Genomic DNA, 17,211 nt, shown 5'->3' with positions numbered 1-17,211 from the left:
CACCTCGTGCCCACATTTTATTTTATAATCTGACTGGCAATAGCCACAAGCTCTCAATTTCAACATAAATAAGATTGTCATCAATTTACCAACAACAAGAAATGTTGCACAAGGTATAAAAATAAACGCAAGAATATCACAACATCACATGAAAATCATCAACCCCACAACCCCATATCATCATATATCGTCCCTCACAACAGCCACCATTATCGCTCCTATTTCCACCCTTATCACTCCTATAGCCACCCTTATCGCTCCGCCCAGACAATATTAATAGCCACCCTTATCGCTTATATTGCCACCCTTATCGCTCCTATTGCCACCCTTATCGCTCCGCCCAGACAATATTCCAACAAACACAACCACAGTGAAATGCCACCCTTATACCCACATAATATCAATGGTGAAATGTCACCCTTATATCTTCAAAATAATAATTAATACAACACAACAATTTACACGGGAAATTATCACGGCAACATAACAAAATCAATTCACATCACAATTTTCCCAATGGCTACAACCAAAATTCCAAATATACAGCCAAGCCAATTAATTTCACCTCAAATAGCCGAAGGCTCCACACAATGTGTACAACACCCAAAAATAATCAACAAAGATAGAAATTACTCAACATAAAGCAAAGTCTTCACTAACTCCAAATTTTCAATAATTATATAAACACCTCTTCTTAAGCTCATTTAATTAATTATTTGCAGAGGAAAAAATCCAAAATAAAATTAAATTCCAATAATTATCAAACCAGCAAATTCACGAAATTTCATAAATAATCAAATAACAATCACATCAAATTGTCATATAACAACAGAGTCAACAACAAGGATTTAGGCACGACAAATAGATGATTAAATATATGCCAACAATTATCCAATTTACTACACAATATTCTCAAGACTTTAACTCAATAAAATTTGCACATATAAACCAAGTACGTACTCGTCACCTCGCGTACATGGTTTTCAATTACACAAATTGCACATAAGACTCAATGCCTAAGAAAAAATTCTCCCACTCGAGGTTAAGCAAGACATTTACTTTTTTGAAGTTAGGTCGATATTCCAAAATAGCTTTCTCACGTGAATTGATCTCCGGACGGCTCCAATCTTTCTTGAGCCTTCCTTACATTACTACGAGGTTCCGAAAATCCTAGCAACTTCAATCTATTTAGAAACTTAACAAAAGTGAACCATAATTAGGGAGATTTTCATGGTTTCAGCTCATTTGAGCATTTTATCAATCACTAGGTGTGCAAATTTGGCTACAAGGTTCTTCTACAAGATTTCCTTCACTCCTCAACCCAATCTTTACTTATTTTAGCCCAAAAATCTTCCCACAAATCTTATTGGTACATACATGTATAAATAATACTCTCATACCCAAGAATCATACTACTAATCAACCATCTTCTACCCAAATTCGAAATTGAAAACTAGGGTATGGAACCTTATCTCTTAGATGAAGAACTTGTGAGATTTTCTTGTTGGATTTCAAAGTTTGGACAAGATCTTGATGAACAAAACACTTCATCTACTTCCTCTATCTAAAACACTCTCACTTCTCTCTAAAAAAACCTTAGATAATTGCCCCAAAATAAACCCCAAATCTTATTTATCAAAATGGGGTCGGGTTATGAAAATAGAAAAATTAACCCTCCCAACTCAGTTATGCGGTCGCACAATGGACCACACAATTGGTGTGCGGGTCGCAAAATAATCGCACAAATCGGTGCCCAGAACTGGGCTGTTCTGGACCATTTTGCGACCAGTTTGCGGTCGCATAACTATTTTGCGATCGCATAGTTGTCACATAATTGGTCGCAGAACCGCATTCTATCAGCCTTTGATAATTTGGTCATAACGTCTTGTAGGAATGTCCAAATGATGAACGGGTTGAAGCGTTGGAAAACTAGACACATAGAAATTTCTTTTGATAGATAATACACCATATAAATCTTCATATCAAGAGAGGTATGCTCATTTGAAGTTAGGTCTTGTGCGAACTCACTTGAAACCTTAGTCTATTATGAAATTTCCAACTTCAACACTCGATGCCGAAACCTATCGAATCAAGTCCGATTGACCTCAAATTGTGCACACAATTCATAAGTGACATAACGGACCTATTTCAATTTCCAGAATCAGATTCCATCCTTGTTATCAAAAATTCAACTTTCGATTGAACTTTTCAAAAATCGTCTATTTTCCAACTTTTGCCAAAATGCATCGAATTGTCCTACGGACTTCCAAATCCAAATCCGAACTTGCCCCTAAGTCCGAAATTACCATACAAAACTATTGACATTATCAAAATTCTATTATGAGGTCGTTTGCTCAAAAATCAACTCTTTGGTCAACTCTTTCCATTTAAGCTTCAAAATGAGAATTTCTCTTGCAATTAAATTCTAAATCTTCTGAAAATCAAACTCGACCATACCCGCGGGTCATAATACATATTATGAAGTTGACTGGGACCTTAAGTCATTGAACGGGACATTAATTCTTAAAACAACAAGTCGGGTCGTTACACTTTGATAACTACGATGTGGCATATGGGGAAGCGCAAGGGTTGCTCGCTGGATATTGTGGATTACTGGCTATTGATGATAATTTCTTTCCAATTAATTTTGACAGGTGGTCAGGACCGTCAGTCATTCCTAAAAAATACAAGGAAGACTGCTTTGAAACAATGCTAAAGGTATTACACATATATCTATTTATTGTAACTAGATTTTTATTATTGTATAGAAAACTAACTTTGTTTTTCTTTTTCATTTGAAACCTCAGTTCTTTTTTAGGACTACTAATGCCATTGCATACAAATATTGCAATGCTAGTTTGAACAAGAAATGGGCTACACATAGACATAGGTTGTGGGATAAATTTTATGACCTAGCCAAAAGTAGAACTTAAGCAATAAGCCATCGGGTATAAATAGAGATCAGTGGGCTGGTTTTGTTGCTTATCGTCTAAAATCATCAATAGTTGTAAGATTCTGATTATCTGAATAGATTTTGTTGTTGTTATGATTAAATACTAGACTAACTTTTTAAGTTATTATTTTGTTGTTAGGAAAGTTGTAGAAGAAATATAGAAATTCGCCGCAAGAAAACAATGCCTCACATTGGCGGTTTCAAAGCTAACTCGAGACGATGACATGAGCTGGTATTCATGTTAACTTAATAGTTTTACTTGTTCTCTAATTTAAATGCTTTATTACAATCTATTTAATTTATCTCTTTCTTAGTTCTTGGAAACTGGGGAAAATCCTACTCGGGGAAAGATGTTTATCAAAACTCATAGGAGAAAGGATGGATCATTTGTAAATGATGAGGCAAGGACTATAGTGGTAAGTTCAACTGTGGTGTATTTTTCTGACATTATTTGTAGTTCTATTTAACATTTTGTATCTCAATCTAATTACTTTCCGTATATACTAATTGATAATTTCTCTGCTTGTAGGAACAAATTGAATCGACTCAAGGCAATAGCAATGAATCTGAAATTTCCCCAGATGATATTATTGGCAAGGTGTTAGGGGCAGAGCATTCTGGGAGGGTACGATATATGGGTATGGGAGCAGCTCCTTCAAATACATTCAAGAATATCAAGCAACGACTTAATAGGCTGAACCATTCTTCATCTAGCTTCGGCACATCATCTGCAACTTTCAGCTATTTGCAATAAGAGGTCACTCATTTGAAGTCCCAATTAGCCATCACCTTAACTGCACTAAAAGCTTACATGATATCAAAGGAAGGAAGAGTTCCTGAACAATTTGCTGGTTTGTTTTCTCCTCAACCACAACTAAGAAGAATATTAGAAGTTCTGTGCTTTTTGTATATATCTTTTGTGTTATCTTTTAATTTGGTTTGGTTAGAACCATAAACTATGCATTCTCCAAGCACATGAACCACTTTTCCTTTTAGCTTCAAACACTTTACAAGAAGCAGCTTGTGAGTAGGGAGGAATTTCCCATTATGAAGATTCTATCTACTTTCTCCATCCTTTCCTCATCACTGAATTGATGAAAATCCTCACCTTTAACCATTAGAGTATCGTCCGAGTCAGGGTTATTAACCAACCCAGCTTCATAGACGATGTTTTTAAGTTCATCAATATCATCTTCTGAGACAAATATTGTAACGACCTGGCCGATTATTTTGAATATTATAATCCTGTTCTCCCATTTACTGCTCAATTTATGTCTTGCAATTGATTTATGACTTATCGGGTTAGTTGGTTCGAGTCCGGAAGAAACTCGGAGTGAAATGAGACTCTTAGTCTCATAATTAAAAATTTAAGTTAGAAAAGTGGACCGGATATGGACCTATGTGTAAACGACCTCGGATTTAAATTTTGATGGTTCCAATATCTCTGTATGGTAATTTTTGGCTTAGGAGCGTGTCCGAAATATTATTTGGAAGTCCGTAGAGGAATTAGGCTTGAAATGCTGAAAGTTTAATTTTTGAGAAGTTTGACCGGGGGTTGACTTTTTGATATCGGGGTCGGAATCCGATTTTGAAAATTGGAATACCTCTATTATGTCATTTATGACTTGTGTGCAAAATTTGATGTCAATCGAACATGATTTAATAGGTTCCGGAGTCGTTTGTAGAAATTAAAAATTTTAAAGTTCATTAGGCTTGAATTGGAGTGTAATTCATGGTTTTAGCGTTATTTTAGGTGATTTGAGGGTTCGACTAAGTTCGTATGATATTTTAGGACTTGTTGGTATATTTGGTTGAGGTCCCGAGGGGCTCGGATGAGTTTCGGATGGTTAACGGGTTGGATTTTGGACTTGGAACTCTGCTGGAATTTTTCTGATGCACAATCTGGTTTCCTTCATCGCTTTTGCGAGTGGAGCCTAGCGTTCGCGAAGAGGAACTGAGAGAATGGAAATATTTGCTCTTTCCGTTCGTGAAGAGAAGAACGCATTCGCGAAGGGTGGACTGGGTGTGCATCGCGAACGCGAGAGGTGTTACGCGTTCGCGAAGAAGAGAGGAAGTAGTTGAGGACCCCAGGCAATTGGTCTACGCGTTCGCGTAGGGGGTGTCACGTTCGCGTAGTGAGGGGGAACGAAGCATCGCGTTCGCGATGGGTTGAACGTGTTCGCGTAGAAGGCATTGAGGCATTTTGTGCTTCGCGAACGCGAGGGTGATGTCGTGTTCGCGAAGGAGGAATTTGGATGGGAGTTATTTTGTGCTTCGCGAACGCGAGGCACTGACCGCGTTCGCGAAGAAGAAAAGCCTGGGCACTGAGTTTAAGTTCTGAAAATGGGACTTCGTCCCATTTTTAGTTTTTGACGATTTGGAGCTCGGATTGAGGCGATGTTTGGGTGATTTTCAGAGGAAACAACGGGATAAGTGTTCTTAACTCAATATTGGTCAAATTACCCGAATCCATGGTTGTTTTTATCATTTAATTAGTGAATTGAGTTGGGAAAGTTTGAAAATCCTCTTTGTTTAAATTGAAGATTTAAGGGTCGAGTTGGGGTCGGATTTTGGTAAAATTGGTATGGTTAGTCTCGTGGTTGAATGGGCTTACGGATTTTATAACTTTTGTCGAGTTTCGAGACGTGGGCCCCACGGGCGATTATTTAGCTAATTTTCGGATTTTTTTGGAAAATTATTATTTTCTTATGAAATTAGTTCCAATGAATTTTATTGACTGAAACGAATTATTTATGACCAGATTCGAGGCGTTTGGAGATCAATTCACGAGGAAAGGACATTGCAGAATAAGAATTTCAAGGCTTGAAGTAAGTAAGAGTTTTAAATCTGGTCCTGAGAGTATTAAACCCCGGATTTTGGTATCATGTGATTATTTTGGAGGTGACACACATGCTAGGTGACGGGCGTGTGGGCATGCACCGAGGGGATTGTGACTTGGTCCGTCCCGGGAAACTGTAAAGTTGAATAATTTGTTGTTAGCTATATGCTCTCTATGTGTTGATAAAATTTGACTGTAAATCATGTTAGAAATCATGCTTAGGCTATGTGATAATACTGTTGGGACCCATAGAGGTCGCATACTTGTTGAATTGCCTGCTAAATGATATATGTACTCTGTCTCAGTTTTTACTTGCACATTTTATCTCAGTCTCCGTTATTATTATTTATACATCATATCATTGTTGTTTGGGCTGATTTCATGATTATTGAGAGCCCGAGAGACTGGAGAGATTTATGACTGAGTGAGGCCAAGGGCCTGATTGTGAGATATTGATACTATAGCACGTGAGTTGTCCGTGCAACACTTGAGTTGGCCGTGCGGATCCTTATATTATACTATAGCATGTGAGTTAGCCGAGCAGCACATGAGTTGGCCGTGCGGATCCAGATATTTATATTATGGCACGTGAGTTGTCCGTGCAGATTATAGCGCTTGGGCTGTAGGAGCCCCTCCGGAGTCTGTACACCCCCAGTGAATGCGGGTACCCATTGAGAGAGTGATGAGGGCTGGGAGCCCAGGGAGTGATGAGGGCAGGGAGCCCAATGAGTGATTATTGTCCTAAGAGGTTATACTTGATTTTCATTTGTTGTTGCACTTAGTTGCTATCTGTCATTGTTGTGAAATCTCTGAAAGATTGTTGATATACGGATTACATGAACAGGAACTGTATAAAAATTGATTTGACATTATTTTGCCAGATTTTATAGCATGTCTATTCTTTGCTGGAATTACTCGAAATAAACCATAACTATGTAGCTCGTTACTATCTTCAGTTCCTTATTTATTATTGTTACTTGCTGAGTTGGTTGTATTCATACTACACCCTACACTTCGTGTGCAGATCCAGGTGTTCCCACACATAGCGGGTGTTGATCCTTTCGCGCGGTTGAATTTTAGGAAATTTTGAGGTAGCTGCCATGTTCCGCAGACCTTGTCTCTCCTTCTCTATCTCTTTGTTTACTGTATTTGGTCTTAGACTATTATAGTATGAATATTTTCCAGACTTGTATTCATATTTTATGTTCATGTACTCAGTGACACTAGGTTTTGGGAAGTGTTTGTATTGTATTTAAATATTATATTTTCAATCTTGAGAGAAATTGTGATTTATTGAGATTTTCGGCTTGCCTAGTATTGAGATAGGCGCCATCACGACGGGTGAGATTTTGGGTCGTGACAAGTTTGTATCAGAGCCTAGGTTACATAGGCCTCACGAGTCATGAGCAGGTTTAGTAGAGTCTTGCGGATCGGTACAGAGACGTCTGTACTTATTTTCGAGAGGCTGCAGCACCCTTAGGAAAATTTCCCTTTCTTGTATTCTGTCGTGCGAATTTGTTGATTCTGGAAACTAAATTTCTGCTATTCTATTCTCTCACAGATGGTGAAGACACGTACTACCGGATCGGACAGTCAGCCACCAGTGCCACCAGTTAGGGCCGCGAGCGGCCGGGGCCATGGTAGAGGTCGGTGCCGAGGTAGAGGCCGAGGTGTAGCTCGTACCACAGTTGGAATAGCACATGTAGTACCACCAGTTGTTCCAGCACAGGAGCAGATTCCAGATGTAGTTGAGCCGACAGGATCAGCTCAGGCACCAGCTGTGCCCATTGAGATTGCAGGCATTCAGGAGACTCTGGCCCAGATATTGGCAGCCTACACTAGCCTTGCTCAGGTGGTTTCGGCTCAGGACGCACCTGCCATTTCTCAGGCTGGGGGAGGTACTCATACCCCCGTTGCCCGTACTCCAGACCAGGCAGTACAAGGACTTCAGATACCAGGGGCACTACCAGCCCAGCCGGTTGCAGCTGCTCAGGGCCCGGTAGTTCCTGTTATGGCAAATGAAGAGCAGAGGAGACTTGAGAGTTTTGAGAGGCTTCGACCTCCACCATTTAGCGGTACTGAGTCAGAGGATACTTAGGATTTTCTGGATAGGTGTCAACGGATGCTTCGGACAGCGGGTATTCTGGAGACCAGTGGGGTCTCATTCACTACTTTTCAGTTTTCTGGGTCTGCACTCAGATGTTGGGAGACTTACGAAAGATGTAGGCCTGTTGGCGCAGCACCCCTTACTTGGAATCAGTTCTCTGTGGTCTTTTTGGAGAAGTTCATACCTCAGTCCCGCAGAGAAGAGCTGCGTAGACAGTTTGAGCAGCTTAGCCAGGGTGATATGTCCGTGACGCGGTACGAGATGAGATTTTCTGAGTTGGCTCGTCACGCAATCTGGTTGGTTCCCACTGATAGGGAGAGGATTAGGAGGTTCATTGATGGCCTCACATATTAGCTGCGATTACTTATGACTAGGGAGAGAGTATCTAGTGCTACTTTTGATGAGGTAATGGATATTGCTTGGTAGATAGAGATGGTTCGTAGCAGGAACGTGGAGAGAGAGAGGCTAAGAGGCCTCATGGTCCGGGTGATTACAGCGGTGTTCCTTCAGGGGGTCAGTTTTACCGTGGTAGGGGTCGTTCTTACAGACACGCTCAGACGGGTCGTCCAGTTCATCGTGGTGCATCAGCTAGCCATGGTTCTTAGTGTGCTCACTCAGGACAGTCTTCATTCAGTGCACTACCAGCACAGAGTTCTCATTATGCCTCGTCCGCACAGCCTTCTACAGGTCATCCCTCGGGTTATCACGAGCAGCAGTTCCATCAGAGGAAGGGTTGTTTCGAGTGCGGAGAATTTGGTCATTTCAAGAGAGAGTGTCCTAGGCTGTTGAGTGGGGTTTCACAGTAGAGTTCTCGACCGACGGTACCACGACCAGCAGTTACACCACCCGCCCTACCATATCGGGGTGGGGGTCAGGCAGCTAGGGGTTGCCCAAGAGGGGGAGGCCGATCAGGAGGTGGGCATGCTCGATGCTATGCTATTCCTGCTAGGCCAGATGTTGTTGCCTTAGACGCAGTGATCAAAGGTATTGTTTCAGTGTGCCACAGGGATGCTTCTATATTATTTGACCCTGGTTCCACTTATTCATATGTATCATCGTATTTTGCTCATTATATGGATATGCCCTGTGAGTCCTTAGTTTACCTGTTTGTGTATCTACACCGGTGGACGATATTATTACTGTAGATCATTTGTATCGATCGTGTGTAGTAACTATTAGGGAACTGGAGACTAGAATCGATCTCTTATTACTCGGTATGGTTGATTTTGATGTAATACTAGATATGGATTGGTTGTCTCCATGTCATGCAATTCTGTACTGTCACGCAAGAATCGTGACGTTGACGATGCCGGGGTTGCCAAAGGTTGAATGGAGGGGTTCTCTAGATCTTGTTCCTAGCAGGGTAATTTCTTATTTGAAGGCCCAACGTATGGTTGGAAAGGGATGCTTGTCATATTTGGCCTTTGTGAGAGATGTTGATGCAGATGCTCCTATTATTGATTCAGTACCGGTCGTGCAAGACTTTTCAGATATATTTCCTGCAGACCTGCCGGGTATGCCACCCGACAGGGATATTGATTTCGGTATTGACTTGGTGCAGGACACCAGATGCTCCTATTATTGATTCAGTACCGGTCGTGCAAGACTTTCCGGATGTATTTCCTGCAGACCTGTCGGGTATGCCACCCGATAGGGATATTGATTTCGGTATTGACTTGGTGCAGGGCACTCACCCCATTTCTATTCCTATGTATCGTATGGTACCAGCTGAGTTAAAAAAATTGAAAGAGCAACTTCAGAAACTCCTTGAAAAGGGGTTTATTAGGCCTAGTGTATCACCTTGGGGTGCACCGGTTCTGTTTGTGAAAAAGAAAGATGGTACTATGCGGATGTGCATTGATAGGTAGTTGAACAAAGTTACAATCAAGAATAAACATCCATTGCCACGTATTGATGATTTATTTGACCAGCTTCAGGGAGCGAGGGTGTTCTCCAAAATTGATTTGAGGTTTGGGTATCACCAATTAAAAACTCGGGATTCGGATATTCTAAAGACGGCATTCGGGACTCGTTATGGCCACTATGAATTTCTTGTGATGTCTTTTGGGCTAACCAATGCCCTAGCAGCATTTATGTATTTGATAAATAGTGTATTTCAGCCATATCTTGATTTATTTGTCATGGTATTCATTGATGATATTCTGGTGTACTCACGTAGCCAGGAGGAGCATGCACAACACCTGTGTATTGTATTACAAAGGCTGAGAGAGGAGAAACTTTATGCCAAATTCTCTAAGTGTGAGTTCTGGCTTAGTTCGGTGGCATTCTTGGGACATATAGTGTCCAGTGAAGGTATTAAGGTCGATCCGAAGAAAATAGAGGCAGTTTAAAATTGGCCCAGACCATTCTCAGTTACTGAGATTCGGAGTTTTCTCGGCTTGGCCGGTTATTATCGTCTTTTCGTGGAGGGTTTCTCGTCTATTGCATCGCCTATGACTAAATTGACCCAAAAAGATGCTCCGTTCAAGTGGTTGGATGAATGTGAAGAGAGCTTTCAGAAGCTCAAGACAACTTTGACTACAGCTCCAGTATTGGTGTTACCTACAGGTTCAGAGTCTTATACTGTGTATTGTGACGCGTCGCAGATTGGTCTCGGCACAGTACTTATGCAAGATGGTAGGGTAATTACCTATGCATCCAGACAGTTAAAGGTACATGAGAAGAATTATCAAGTCCACGATTGTGAGTTAGCAGCTATTGTTCATGCCTTGAAAATTTGGCTGCATTACTTGTACGGTGTCCGGTATGAGGTATATACCGATCATCGGAGTCTACAACATTTGTTTAAATAGAAGGATCTTAACTTGCGATAGCAAAGGTGGTTGGAGTTGCTTAAGGATTATGATATCACCATTCTCTATCATCTCGGAAAGGCCAATGTGGTGGCCGATGCCTTGAGTCGTAAGGCAGAGAGTTTTGGTAGCTTAGCATACTTACCGGTAGAAGAGAGGCCTTTAGCCTTGGAGGTTCAGGCCTTGGCTAATTAGTTTGTTAGATTGGATGTTTTCGAGCCGAATCGAGTTTTGGCCTGTGTGGTTTCTCGGTCTTCTTTATATGATCGCATCAGAGAGCGCCAGTATGATGATCCACATCTGCTTGTCCTTAAGGACACGGTTCAGCACGGTGATGCCAAGGAAGTCACTATTGGAGATGACAGTGTATTACGGATGGAGGGCAGGCTTTGTGTAGCTAATGTAGATGGGTTGCGTGAGCTGATTCTCCAGGAAGCTCACAGTTCGCGGTACTCTATTCATCCAGGCGCCGCGAAGATGTATAAGGATTTGAGACAGCACTATTGGTGGAGGCGGATGAAGAAAGATATAGTTGGGTTTGTATCTCGGTGTTTAAATTATCAATAGGTAAAGTACGAACACCAGAGACCGGGCGGATTTCTGCAGAGACTTGAAATTCCGGAGTGGAAGTGGGAGAGTATTACCATGGACTTCGTAGTTGGACTCTCACGGACTTTGAGAAAGTTTGATGTTGTTTGGGTGATAGTATATCGGTCGACCAAGTCTGCACATTTTCTTCCAGTCGGTACTAATTATTCTTCGAAGCGGTTGGCTGGGATTTATATTCGCGAGATTGTTCGTCTACACGGTGTGCCAGTGTCCATTATTTTAGATCGGGGTACGCAGTTTACCTCATAGTTATGGAGGGCAGTGCAACGAGAATTGGGCACACAGGTTCAGTTGAGTACATCATTTCACCCTCAGACGGACGGACAGTCCGAGCGCACTATTCAGATATTAGAGGATATGCTACGCGCTTGTGTCATTGATTTTAGGGGTTCTTAGGATCAGTTTCTGCCACTCGCAGAGTTTGCTTACAATAATAGTTACCAGTCAAGCATTCAGATGGCTCTGTATGAAGCTCTATATGGGAGACGGTGTCAGTCTCAGGTGGGTTGGTTTGAGCCTGGTAAGGTTAGACTATTGGGTACTGACTTGGTTCAGGATGCTTTAGAGAAGGTCAAAGTAATTCAGGAACGGCTTCGCACGGCACAGTCTAGAGAAGGTGCAGTGGAGAGGCCAGCCAGTCGGAGAAGCTACTTGGGAGACTGAGCAGGAGATACGGAACAAATATCCACACTTATTTGAGACTCCAGGTATTATTCTAAACCCGTTCGAGGACGAATGTTTGTTTAAGAGGGGGAGAATATAACGACTCGACTGGTCGTTTTGAATATTATAACCCCATTCCCCCATTTACTGCTCAATTTATGTCTTGCAATTGATTTATGACTTATTGGGTTAGTTGGTTCGGGTCTGGAAGGAACTCGGAGTGAAATGAGATACTTAGTCTCATAATTAAAAATTTAAGTTAGAAAAGTGGACCGGATATGGACCTATGTGTAAACGATCTCGGATTTGAATTTTGATGATTTCAATAGCTCTGTATGGTGATTTTGGGCTTAGGAGCGTGTCCGGAATATTATTTGGAAGTCCGTAGAGGAATTAGGCTTGAAATGCCGAAAGTTTAATTTTTGAGAAGTTTGACGGGGGGGATGACTTTTTGATATCGGGGTCGGAATCCGATTCTAAAAATTGGAATACCTCGGTTATGTCATTTATGGCTTGTGTGCAAAATTTGAGGTCAATCGAACGTGATTTGATAGGTTCCGGAGTCATTTGTAGAAATTAGAAATTTCAAAGTTCATTAGGCTTGAATTGGGGTGTAATTCATGATTTTAGCGTTGTTTTAGGTGATTTGAGGGTTCGAATAAGTTCGTATGATATTTTAGGACTTGTTGGTATATTTGGTTGAGGTCCCGAGGGGCTCGGGTGAGTTTCGAAAGGTTAACAGGTTGAATTTTGGACTTGGAACTCTGTTGGAATTTTTCTGATGCACCATCTGGTTTCCTTCATCGCGTTCGCGAGTAGAGCCTCGCGTTCGCGAAGAGGAACTTAGAGGCTGGCACTCAAAGGTTGGACTGGGTGTGCATCGCGAACGCGAGAGGTGTTACACGTTCGCGAAGAAGAGAGGAAGCAGTTGAGGACCCCAGGTAATTGGTCTACACGTTCGCGTAGGGGGTGTCGTGTTCCCGTAGTGAGGGGGAACGAAGCATCGCGTTGGTAGGGTGATGTCGTGTTCGCGAAGGAGGAATTTGGATGGGAGTTATTTTGTGCTTCGCGAACGCGAGGCACTGACCGCGTTCGCGAAGAAGAAAAACTTGGGTAGTGAGTTTAAGTTCTGAAAATGGGACTTAAACTGGGAAAAGCCTGGGCAGTGAGGCACTGACTTCGTCCCATTTTCAGTTTTTGGCGATTTGGAGCTCGTATTGAGGCGAGTTTTGGGTGATTTTCAGAGGAAACAACGTGGTAAGTGTTCTTAACTCAATATTGGTTAAATTATCCGAATACATGGTTGTTTTTATCATTTAATTGGTGAATTGAGTTGGAAAATTTGAAAACCCTCTTGGTTTAAATTGAAGATTTGAGGGTCGAGTTGGGGTCGGATTTTGGTAAAATTGGTATGGTTAGACTCGTGGTTGAATGGGCTTCCAGATTTTATAATTTTTGTCGAGTTCCGAGCCGTGGGCCCCACGGGCAATTTTTGAGCTAATTTTCGGATATTTTTGGAAAATTATTATTTTCTTATGGAATTAGTTCCAATGAATTTTATTGACTGAAACGAATTATTTATGACCAGATTCGAGGCATTTGGAGACCAATTCACGAGGAAAGCATATTGCAGAATAAAAATTTCACGGCTTGAAGTAAGTAATAGTTTTAAATCTGGTCCTGAGGGTATTAAACCCCGAATTTTGGTATTATGTGATTATTTTGGAGGTGACGCACATGCTAGGTGACGGGCGTGTGGGCGTGCACCGAGGGGATTGTGACTTGGTCCGTCCCGGAAAACTATAAAGTTGAATAATTTGTTGTTAACTATATGCTCTCTATGTGTTGATAAAATTTGACTGTAAATCATGTTAGAAATCATGCTTAGGCTATGTGATAGTACTGTTGGGACCCACAGAGGTCACGTATTTGTTGAATTGCCTGCTAAATTCTATATGTACTCAGTCTCAGTTTTTACTTGCATATTTTATCTCAGTCTCTGTTATTATTATTGATACATCATATCATTGTTGTTTGGGCTGATTTCATGATTATTGAGAGCCCGAGAGACTGGAGAAATTTATGACTGAGTGAGGCCGAGGGCCTGATTGTGAGATATTGATACTATAGCACGTGAGTTATCCGTGCAGCACGTGAGTTGGCCGTGCAGATCCTTATAAAATACTATAGCCCGTGAGTTGGCCGTGCGGATCCTTATATTATACTATAGCACGTGAGTTGGCCGTGCAGCACGTGAGTTGGCCGTGCAGCTGGCCGTGCAGCACGTGAGTTGGCCGTGCGGATCCTTATTACTATAGCACGTGAGTTGGCCGTGCAGATACAGATATTTATATTATGGCACATGAGTTATCCGTGCATATTATAGCGCTTGGGCTGTAGGAGCCCCTCCGGAGTCTGTACACCCCCAGTGAGCGCGGGTACCCATTGAGAGAGTGATGAGGGCTGGGAGCCCAGAGAGTGATGAGGGTTGGGAGCCCAGTGAATGATTGTTGTCCTAAGAGGTTATACTTGATTTCCACTTGTTGTTGCACTTAGTTGCTATCTGTCATTATTGCGAAATCTCTGAAAGATTGTTGATATATGGATTACATGAACAAGAACTGTATAAAAATTGATTTGACATTAATCTGCCAGATTTGATAGCATGTCTATTCTTTGCTGGAATTACTCGAAATGAACCATAACTGTGTAGCTCGTTACTATCTTCAGTTCCTTATTTATTATTATTACGTGCTGAGTTGGTTGTACTCATACTACACCTTGCACTTCGTGTGCAGATCCAGGTGTTCCCGGACATAGCGGGTGTTGATCCTTTCGCGCGGTTGATTTTCAGGAGATTTTGAGGTAGCTGCCGTATTCCGCAGACCTTGTCTCTCCTTCTTTATCTCTTTGTTTACCGTATTTGGTCCCAGACTATTATAGTATGAGTATTTTCTAGACTTGTATTCATAGTAGATGCTTATGTACTCAGTGACACCAGGTTTTGGGAAGTGTTTGTATTGTATTTAAATATTATATTTTCAATCTTGAGAGAAATTGTGATTTATTGAGATTTTTGGCTTGCCTAGTATTGAGATAGGCGCCATCACGACGGGTGAGATTTTGGGTCGTGACAAATATGATGTTCACTTCACTTTCTGTGAGAGTTTCAACAGTACCTTTGACAACTTCCTGATGATTCTGCTGTGCTAACCAACCAGTCTTTGCGGAACAAATAATAGTAACTGTCTAACTGACGACTCTGTCTCGAGGAGCAATGCTATATTAACTTTGGAATAGTCCTTGTTTGATACTATCTTCCCTTTCCAATACGCAATTGCTATTGCTACAACGAGAGGTAATCCTTCCGTCATCCCCACCAGTTAAACACAAAGCAAGGTTGTCAATTTGGATTGATCTTAAATAAATTTTCTGATGGAATTTGCTATCCGTAAGAAGGATGCATAATAGATAATTGTAAAATGCATTACTGTACATTTGATTCTTGACGATGCTAAGTTGCGTACCATGATTTAGAATATTGTACATGCTTGAGCATGGTTGATTGAAGAATCTGAAACATGCCTTTATATGTAGTAGGGAGATACTGGTATAAATTCTTCTTGTTTTTCTGTCACTTAGGAAAGCATTGCCATTTATATGTATGATCTAACTTTAGAATCTTCCTTGTATAGAAATTATATCTCTTAGGATACAATAGCTTCTTGTCTAACAGAATGCCATAAGCATTATTATTAGGCATGTGAATTGTAACGAGGATATAGTCCTCATCTTGGTCATAGCTAGATAATCATGGCTTTAAGGAAGCATTCAAAATTTGGTATAATGGTCAGATTTTTCATCTGAATATGCTTTTTATTGTTTCAGCCTAGTAATGATGCATAGAGTGAACCTACTTCACCGGTGGATGTAAGAGGATCATCGGGCATCAACTACCAGAATCAACAAGCAAATACTTAGAATATTATTTATTTAATGTGGAACCACTGTTATTTTTATGGATTTTAAGTAGTAATATTTAGGTGCTACTTTAGTTTATATTGTTTTAGTATGATTTGCAGTGAATTTGTGACTGTTGCTATTGTGGATGTTTTAATGAAATTTGATTTCTGTTATATAATGAATATTATTTAGTAAATAATTTATTTATTTGTTTATGCATATGATGATACAAGCTTGATCGTATTTAATCATGCAATACTTAATAAGAAGAAAGCGCATTTCAATATTCAACTCGTGAGGGTAATTAATCCCCCCAAATTAAAATTTATAAAAGAGATTATATTATGGCGATTATAGACCCCCACTAATTAATTATTGTTAACATAAAGCTCATATTGTGGTGGTTATACATTGCCACAAAATTATTTTTTTAAAATCACAGATCGTATTGTGACAATTACAAAGCCCCACAAATTATTATTTTTTAGCATTAAAATTATATAAAGGAGGTTATAACCCGTCCTTAATTGACTTTAAAACCCCCACTAATTATAAATTTAATTTGCGGAGGTCGTCGTGGGGGTTCTTTAAAACTGTCACAAAAAGCCTTGTGGCGATGATAATCATGACGTTTCTTAAAAATCCCACAATTCAATTTGTGGGGGTCCGAAACCGTCACAAAATTAAGAAAAAACTTCCACAAATTACACATTTTCTTGTAGTACTATTGATAAAATGCAAATTTGATAAAATATATCAGTTTGGTGCTCAATCAATATATGCAAGACTTCCTTATGGAATGGATTTCCAGGGGGTTCCAGAATACTACTGGACGTTGTTCTAACGGCATGCTCATGATTGATTTCATAAGTATATCGTTTTTTTTTTCATGGCGATATTTAATTCTTCTCTGCTTATGTTTTCAAGAATATTATAAAATAAGTTGATTTAAATTAAGTGCACTAAGGGGACGTCGTTTGGTTTAGAGATAAGTCATGTTGGGATTAGTAAGAATTATAATGCTGAAATTAGTAATGTCGGGATTAGGTATGTAGAGATTAGTAATGCAAGAATTGTAACGCATCAATTATTTCTTGTTGACTGTCCAGTTGTTATATTACAAATTAAAAATATAATGTATAAATTAAGATATTTTTGTTAAACAAAATTTTATTTTGTTTACTAGACAAGAGTGGGTTGCTTTGGTTGTAAGCACCTTCCATTTCCAACCAAGAGGTTGTGAGTTCGAGTCACCCCAAGAGTA

The 17,211-nt window shown here is 40.4% G+C and overlaps 1 pseudogene; it reads left to right on the top strand.

The window, feature by feature from the left end:
• The first annotated feature begins 16,572 nt into the window (after positions 1-16,572).
• The window catches only part of LOC142173683 (GDSL esterase/lipase At5g03980-like), a 29,805-nt pseudogene continuing 29,166 nt past the window's right edge, over positions 16,573-17,211 (top strand).

The sequence above is a fragment of the Nicotiana tabacum genome, chromosome 19, assembly GCF_000715075.1.
Source record: "Nicotiana tabacum cultivar K326 chromosome 19, ASM71507v2, whole genome shotgun sequence".
Taxonomy (NCBI): domain Eukaryota; kingdom Viridiplantae; phylum Streptophyta; class Magnoliopsida; order Solanales; family Solanaceae; genus Nicotiana; species Nicotiana tabacum.
The sequence above is the reverse complement of the archived record's forward strand: the minus strand, read 5'-3'. Positions and strand labels throughout refer to the sequence as shown.